Genomic DNA, 9523 nt, shown 5'->3' with positions numbered 1-9523 from the left:
TTTTCCACTCTTCTTTGTTCATCTCTTTTGTCATTGTACAGGTCACCGATATATTCTGTCCAACGTTCTAGTATCTTGTCTCTGTCCATTATGATATGTGTATACTCAGAGGCAAAAGAAAACGCGAATGAAAAGTAGCCCGAATAAAACACACTACCTCCTATACAGGGGTTTGTTGGGCGTAAAAGAAATTTAAATTCGTCCAATTTAAACAGCAATGAGACTTTTTAATGAGAGTGTCAATAGGTGGCTGTTTTAGTGTAGTTTTTAGCCTCACTTTGTTAAAATTGTTGCGGTATTCCATTCCACTCTTGAATAAAATACATGTAATAAATGCTTGTCCCCTGCAAGAAACCAGCTAATTATTAAGGGCATCATAATAAACAAAATGTTTGTCGCTATCCTCAGCGTCAGCCCGACGGTGACGAAAGGAACCAAGGACTCCCCCACAGTGAAAGTCATCATTGGCAACATACCGTTGTCAGTGTCCAATGATGAAATAGAAAAAGACTAAGAGTGGCCATTCTTTCAAAATTTTATGAAGAATGTTATAAGGACAACGAAGGAAAGTTGACCCTGTTTAAATCTGGTAGACGTTTTGTCTACATTAATGTCCCCGCCCACCCTCTCCCCAAAGATTTTCAGGTTGGACACTGGAGGCCAACGTTGTATCATTACGGCCAGAGAGGGAAAAAAAGGAGACAATGGGAGCAATACAGCCGGTGGAGATCAGCCCGCCCTCGACACCAATGTTCAAGCGACAATCCGTGAGGTTAGCTAACACACAGGCGGAGACACAGGCAGAGACACACACCCTGCGTGCCGTAAGGCAAACAAGTATGGCCTCTTTTTCCCCGCAGCCTGACCGCTCTCAGTACGCTCACCCCGAAGCCAGGACACAAGGTCTCCAAGTGTCAAGACGAGGAGACATAAAAGGCAGGTGAGCGACGAGCCAGCTCGGTCACCGAGTGTGAAATCTCGAAAACGGGAGGTGAGTAGCACGAGAAGAAGGCAAGACAGGGTAGATTATTTTGATTATGAGGAGCCAGTGACTACTAGTCCGAGAGCCGGGTCTATGTACAAGTACTAGAACCATTGTTTTTTATCATAAAGTTTTTTTCTTTGGTGATTTTGCTTCCTTAGGGTCTCTGGACTTCATATCAGTCGGGGGCCAACTTGTATCTTATGGGCATAATTTTTTCTGCTGGTTGAAATACACCAACCCGTTTCTAGGGCTGGGCAATGAGTCGCTTTAGCAAAATCCGGATAATATGCTAGTCCACCTCTTCGGTAAATAATATGTTATGAACCGCTTCGACAAATTGGAATTGGTTAAAACCACTTCGACAAACGGGTTAGCATCACTTCAACAAGTGGGTGCGGTCAGGAAAGAGAGTTAAGAGTCTGAATTCGGATAATGTTTCATTGAGAATTATCCGGTTATCCGGATAGTTTATCCGCATTTTGCCCACCTCTACCCGTATCATGCAAGAATGATTGCCGAGCCATGGACGAGTCGACCAAGATTCGCGCGGGGGTGCTAACGCTAACAGCTCCTCTCGCCGCGATGTCACAGGCTGCACCGAAAGGTGCACAGCACGCCTGCTGTCCCCCCTAGTGATACGGACTCAGTTAACAAAGCATCCAGACACTACACCTCCGTGTAGATTACTAAAAACTAAAGTTCGACAGAATTGAGCGTCAATCGTAGTATCATCACAGAAGGTCGCACAGCGTGTTTATGGGCTGAAAACAAAATGCACTATGTTTCCTGAGTTATTTTATAAAGCAACGTGTGGTTTTGAAAATTCTAAATGATTCATTCAGGGGGGGGGGGGGAGGAGGGAGGAAGAGAGTAGAACGAGAGATGGAGATATTCTAAGGTGGGAGGGGGAATGCTTGGAACATTTTGATATTTTAAAAAATCAGCCGCGCCCTTGATCAAGACCTAATCGCTTATCCCTACGTTCTTTGTCAGTTTGTATGCACGTAGGTCTATCTAGAAGCAAACAATGTAGGACCACGCTACGTCACCACGTGGACGTGATGTGATAAGGCTGGTTCGTGCTTTATAAACATGCACACACGCAGTGTCTCACACACTGACTCTTATACACATTCTTATGCGATTCTCTCTCTTCCTCCCCCCCCTCTCTTTCTCTCTCTCTCTCTCTCTCTCTCTCTCTCTCTCTCTCTCTCTCTCTCTCTTTCTCTCTCTCTCTCTCTCTCTCTCTCTTTCTTAGACTTGGAGTGCTTTTTCTGTCAAAGAAGGAACCCACGTCTGATCAAATCGAGACGGATTATTAGTTATCCGGAAGCAAGCCGGCAACGAGATGGTAGACTCAGTCAGAGACTTCCAGAAGATGCAGAGTTTTATACTGTGTCACAGGAACTGTATGAGCATATGACCATCAGCAACTTTTACAAAACAACTTTCTGAAAAAGAACCCAAACGTCTAGCTAAGGGGCAGTACTAGATTAGTTCGTTTAATTTTCGTGAATATTGTTTTTTTTCTGTGGAGAAGCATGCTTACTGATACCCCCTACAAACACCCTTATTGGAAAAAAGCATACTTATGCCGAACTGGAGAGGAGAAAGGGAGGAAGATCACAAAAGAAGAAATACAAAAACGTGCCAAGGAATGTGGGGGCAAATGGGGAATGGATGTCAGCTTCCGTGTGTCCTCAGCAGTCATTGATTTGCATGCTTGGTATCACAGAGACAGTTACTCCCGGTTCTACACAAGCAGTCAAAAGTAATCAATTAGCTCACTTACAACTCATGACAATGCCTTCAGTATGCTGGTGGACGAGATTCGATCAAATAAATTACGCATGTGGAAGTCCATGAACGCTATATTGAACGTGAAAGCCGGAAGGAAGCCACCAAGCCGAGAAACCTCCTGTCGACCAGAAAAACCACCAGACTTGGCACCTGGAATGTTCGTACAATGTACGAGGCAGGGAAGGCACTGCAGGTTGCAAGAGAGATGGAGGGCTACCATACTGGACATATTGGGTTTCTGTGAGACGAGATGGACGAATGCAGGGGAGTGCCAACTTGCTTCAGGGGAAACAGTTCTCTACTGGAGGAAAACTCGCCACATACAGAAGGAGTAGGTATTCTGTTATCAACACATGCCAAGCGGGCTTTGACAGGATGGAAAACAGAGGGCCCGCGACTAATATCAGCTGAATTCCGTTCACAGAAGAAAGGCATCAACCTTCATGTTATCCAGGGATATGCCCCCACCAATGATAAGGACCAGGATGTGATAGAGACTTTCTACAAAATGCTACAAAATACTATTGATCAGGTAGAAGGAAGGACATCTTGATTTTAATGGGAGACTTCAACGCTAAGGTAGGCAGTGACAATGTAGGCTTTGAAGAAATCATGGGGAAACACGGACTTGGAGTCAGAAACGAGAATGGAGAACTATTTGCAGAAATATGTGCAACAAATGGGCTCATGATAGGAGGGACTGTTTTCCCACATAAACAGATACACAAATCAACATGGGTGTCGCCAGACCAACAAACTGAAAACCAGATGTGTCAACAAGAAATTCAGGAGATCAATGAGGGATGTTAGAGTTTACAGGGGTGCAGACGTAGCTTCGGACAATCATTTGCTCATTTCAACCATCCGACTAAAACTAAAGCGAAGACAGGGAATTGTCAATAATCCGGTACAACGTGGAATTTCTGAGAGAGCCATCATCAAGAGAGGAGTTTATTTAATGTAGCAGTTAAGAACAGGTTTCAAGTGTTGGAAACACTAGGCGAGGATAGCAGCGTGGAAGAAACATGGGAGGCAATAAAAGAAGGCTGGACCACGGTGTGTCAAGAGGTACTGGGGAAACGGAAACGTGAGCACTAGCCTTGGATATCGGTCACCACTTTGAGGAAGATAGAAGAAAGGAAAAAGAAAAAGGATCAGGTAAACAGGAGCAAGACAAGAGCAGCCAAAGCAAAGGCCCAAGAAGAATACACCAAAGCAATGAAGGAGGTCTACGGAAAGACAAAGAAACTATGTACATGACCTAGCGCGCGAGGCAGAGGAAGCAGCAGGGGCAGGAAACATGAGAGGACTGTATGAAACCACCAAGAAACTTGCAGGCAGATACAAGAACGCAGATGTGCCAGTGAAGGATAAAGAGGGAAAGCTTCTCACAAATCCAGACGAACAGAAAGAACGCTGGAAGGATCAGGTAAACAGGAGCAAGACAAGAGCAGCCAAAGCAAAGGCCCAAGAAGAATACACCAAAGCTGCTGAACAGACCAAGGCCAGAAAAACAGTTTGACATTCCACCAGCAGAGATTGATCTGGGGGTAAGTGAAGAAAAGCCTAGTTTAGAGGAGGCGATAAGACAACAGAAAGAAGGCAAGGCAGCCGGCCCAGATGGAATTCCCCCAGAAGTTTTCAAGGTGGATATCGACACTGCGGCAGGGATTCTCCATGGAATTATTGGCAAGATATGGGACAGCGAAGAATTTCCACAGGATTGGAGAGAGGGATTGCTCGTGAAACTACCCAAGAAAGGAGACCTGTAAGAACTACCGAGGAATCATGCTCCTTTCCATTCCGGGGAAGATTTTAAGTCGTACCATACTGGAAAGATTGAAGGAAGCCGTGGATGCAAAACTAAGAGAGGAGCAGGCAGGATTTCGTAAAAAGAGATCATGTACAGATCAGATTGCAACTTTGAGGAGCAGTCCACCGAGTGGAACTCTTCCCTGTACGTTAACTTTGTTGACTACGAGAAAGCTTTTGACAGCCTAGATAAGGACTCAATATGGAAGCTCATGCGCCACTACGGAATACCTGACAAGTTCGTGAGATTGATCAAGAAGATGTATGAGGGAATGAGTTGCAGTGTCTTACTTGGAGGGCAGCGAACAGACTCGTTTGAAGTGAATACAGGAGTGAGACAGGGATGCCTGCTATCGCCTTTTCTCTTTTTTATTAGCAGTGGATTGGATAATGAAACAGACAACATCGGGACAACGCAGTGGCATGAGTGGTGTGTACACGTTTCGGTAGCCATTGGTAACGACTTGGACTGGTAAAAGGACTGAGTTTGGTTTTGCGTCTGACTGTTTTAGATGTCTATAAGAATTGCCTCCCTTAATTGTCGGGGCCTCAACAAAAAACTAAAAAGAAGAGCAATATTCCGTAAATGTACACAGTATGACATAATTTGTTTGCAAGAGACTTAATGTCACCAATACTACTGCACGTGAGTGGAGTTTAGAATGGTCTGGGGATTTCTTTTATAGTGAAGGGACAAACAAAAGCAAAGGGTAAATTATATTAGTTAATAAACACTTTAAGTATAAAACAGTGGAATTATGTATAAAAACTGAGAGAATACTTGGGTTGTCTTTCAGTATAGATGATATTTCATACGTAGCAATTAATGTATATGGTCCAGTAGTTAAAAATGATAAATTGGATTTCATTGATAAGCTCTACTCTGTTCTTAAAGATGAGAAGGCAGACCACACGATCATATGTGGAGATTTCAATGTTGTTCATAACAATACCCTTGATATTGTGACAGGAGAGAAACACGACGACATGTCCACACAAAAATTCAGGGACTGGATCGCCAACTGTCAGATCGTTGATACCTGGCGGGGTGTGCACGGTGATGAAAAGGATTTCACCTGGTCCAGGCCTACACCTTTTACAGCACGGTGGCTGTAATACTGAGTTATTTCCCTTCGTTATAGACTCTAAACACACATTTGTATATGGTACGGATCATATAAAGCAGTCTGTTCGAACTGAAATATTTAAAAGGGGGGCTTCATACTGGAAATTCAATAATTCATTACTAAAAGACAAAGAGTACGTTAACTCAATGGAGAAATGCATAGACGAATATTTAGAACGGACTTTAGATGGAACAGATAAAACCATAAGATGGGAACTTTTGAAAGTCATGATAAAGTCACATACAATTGACTATTGTATTAAAAAGTGCAGAGCACTCAAACTAAGGGAAAATCTAATAACGGAAGAACTTTTGAAATAAAATGATCAAGTAGTGAAAAAAACCCAGGACCTTACATTGCTTAAACAGTTTGAATCCAAAAAGAAAGAATTAGAAATATATCAACTACATAAGGCCAGGGGAGCACAAATACGATCAAGACAAAAATGGATTGAGGAAGAGGAAAAGAATACGAAATACTTTCTTCGGATGGAACAAATGAGAGGTGGTAGTAATGTTATAATTTCTTTACAGGATGACAAAAACAACGATCTGTATGGTCATGTAGATATTGTGGATAGCATTAAAAATCACTTTGAGCGTTTATATAAGAAAGACCATAATATTGAAACAGAGTTGATGATTTCATGCAAGGATGTAGCTTTCCAGTACTCGATGATGTTGATAAAGAAATATGTGATAGCGAACTAAGCATTGTTGAATTAGATGCCATTGTTAATAAGGTGAATATTGATTCTGCACCTGGAATCGATGGAATTACCACCCCTTTTTACAAATTTTTCTGGAGCAAACTGAGGAAACTTTTATTTACAAACTTTCAGCAGTGTCTAGAGACGGGAGAGTTATCTCCCACCAAAAGAAGAGGCGTTATTTCTTTATTTACATAAAGGGAAAAATTTACGAAGGGACAATATGAAGAACTGGAGACCGATAACGTCGACAAACACGGACTACAAAATCTTCTCCAAAATATTAGCTATACGGCTACAGCGTGTTATGCCAGTTTTAATAAATGAAAACCAAACTGGCTTCTTGAAAGGCAGGTCCATTTCGGAGCACACTAGGACACTTGACGACATTATCTACGTAGCATCTGAAAAAAATCTACCAGGTATGGTGATATCTTTGGATTTTCAATGCGCATTCGACACTGTAGAAAAGGGAACAATATTGGCCACATTGAAAAAGTTTAACTTTGGAGAAGGATTTATAAATATGGTGGGGGTTTTAATGGCTAACACAGAATGTTGTGTACAAAATGGGGGATGGTTGTCAGAATGGCTCAACACAGAGGGAGGAATAAAACAAGGTTGCTGCACAAGTCCACTTCTTTTTGTACTTGTTGCAGAGTTGGTGTCAATAGCAGCATATCTGGAATGAGCACAATTTTGTCAGGGGAAGTAATTAATTTTTGCAAAGTTTTGCAGTATGCTGATGACACCCCTCTGATTCTAAAAGACCAAGAAGACCTTGCTTTTCAGCCTTGTTGGACATCGATTCTTTTGGTAGCATCTCTGGGCTCAAGGTGAACAAGGATAAATCACAACACGCACTGAAAAATTAGGAGGAATCAGTTGGGTCCCTAATGGGAATACAATTAAAATACTAGGTATTCACTTTAGTGCAACAGAGGAAGCATCTCGCATAGAACTTAATTGGATAGACACAATATAAAATATTATAAATATCATGAAAATGTGGATGAAAAGAAATCCATCCCTATATGGGAAAGTAATTATTTGTAAAACCTTCCTGCTGTCTCAAATATCCTATATAATTCAGTCACTATCTTTACCCGAAAGAGTTTTTAATACAATTGATACTTTGTTCTTTATGTTTCTGTGGCAGAAGAGGCACTCAAACAAGAAAGCACGCGAGAAAGTAAAAAGAACGGTAATGTGTAGATCGATTGAGGAAGGAGGTTTGGGTGTTATAAGTGTTAAAGATCAACAGAAAGTTTTTCTATTAAATTGAAGGCAGACCCAACAACATTCCCAACAGAATTTCAGACTTAGCTTTTACGGAGGTAGGAGGGTGTGATTACTTTTTTTCGGCTACAGCAAACTGCAAGAAAACGGGAAAATTGTGTCTTGCCTCTAAGTTCTGGGAGAGTGTGATGGATACATGGATCGAAATGGCTTCTATAAAAAAAGAACCAAGTTCCACGATAGAGATACTTATGGAACCTTTGTTCAATAACCGAAACTTAAAATATAAAGGGAAATCATTGTACCTAAAAAGATGGATGAACTCGGGTATAAAATATGTACAAAATGTATATCACTTGCATGATAGGAGAATATTAAAAAGTAAGGAGGAATTGTCTCATATCACAGGGACATAATATGCTCTGTCTCTACACACACACACACACACACACACACACACACTCACACACTCGTCCACTATTGTCAGACTGTAACTTGTCCAACCAAAGAACATCTATCTAGATTTAGCTGGTAGCATATACACAGTTATTTGTCAAATTTAAGATTCATTTTCGAACGTCATTTTGGAAATTACACAAATATATGACGAGACCGTGTAGATGCAGACACAGGGGAGTTTGAGGCCGCTCCCCCTGAGGCGAGGGGATACAATATTGTGTGTAAATTGTTCCCTCTCGACTCGGGTTCGAGGATCCTGTGTCGGGATCTCCGCAACTTCACATTTAAATACGTATTAAGTCTTTAACCCAGTTGTGAACTTGCTACCTGCAAACCCCTTACGAAACCCCAAAAATAATATCTGCCACTGTACTAGCTACCTACTAAGGTCCTCCCTTCACTTGTCTCGGCCCGCTAGAATAGGCTAATACTAACAAGGTCTCTGGTTATAGCAGAGACTGTGCCCACCATTTCCGAACTTCACGGTGACATTAAAGATGGTTCCAGTAGGGAACGGGATAGCGGGTGCCCACATCCCTCGTGACTCACCAGAGCAGAGGAAGATAGGACTAACGCTAACATTATTTTAAAAAACCCCCAACAACAAGCATGTTTTCTTATAATTATAAACGTTAAGCACCATCCCACATCATCACTTATCACCACCATCACCGTCATTTCTAAGGTCAGCATTGCTCTCAGATCCTTCACAAACATCTATAATTATCTTAAACATCTATATGTAACAGTTATATATCATAACAATTTTGCACGTTAAACATTATTGGGCACTCTCATACGCACATTTTTCTACTAATCAGATGGCGTCAATATCATAGAAATGGGCAAGGGACAAAAAAAAAAGGGAACTCGCTTTTATAGGCCCACAGGGTGAAATATGTCGCGAGTGGTAATGGCAAAACATTCACGTTTTGGCTGCTATAGATATTTGATATTGCACCTTTACACGGGCAGGGTGTCGGCATGCATTGTAAGCTGGAATGAGAGCATACGTCAATGGGTTTGAAAGAAAGAAACCAAGTTCGCCCGGAGAATATTCTGGTATTCTTTGGCGTCCACTGTAGCGTTTAAAATATGCGACCAGGTTCTAACAATTCAACTCTACACCATCACACTGCCACCGCCCCATCTGCCTATTTAATGCATGCAACTAGTCTCTCTCTCTCTCTCTCTCTCTCTCTCTCTCTCCCACTGGCCCTAGTACCCTAAAAAAAGCTGGAAAAGTCTGGTGCTGATTCAGTGTCCCTGGAAAGCTAGAAATTATTCTTATAACCCATTACGAGAAGTCATCCTTATTATTCAGTCAACTTACAAAACCCTAGACTCAGCGTTTTAAGAAATTTAAGTAAGGATTTTCTGGAGTGAACAGAT

This window comes from Aplysia californica, unplaced genomic scaffold (assembly GCF_000002075.1).
Source record: "Aplysia californica isolate F4 #8 unplaced genomic scaffold, AplCal3.0 scaffold00122, whole genome shotgun sequence".
Taxonomy (NCBI): domain Eukaryota; kingdom Metazoa; phylum Mollusca; class Gastropoda; order Aplysiida; family Aplysiidae; genus Aplysia; species Aplysia californica.
This window is presented reverse-complemented; position numbering follows the sequence as displayed.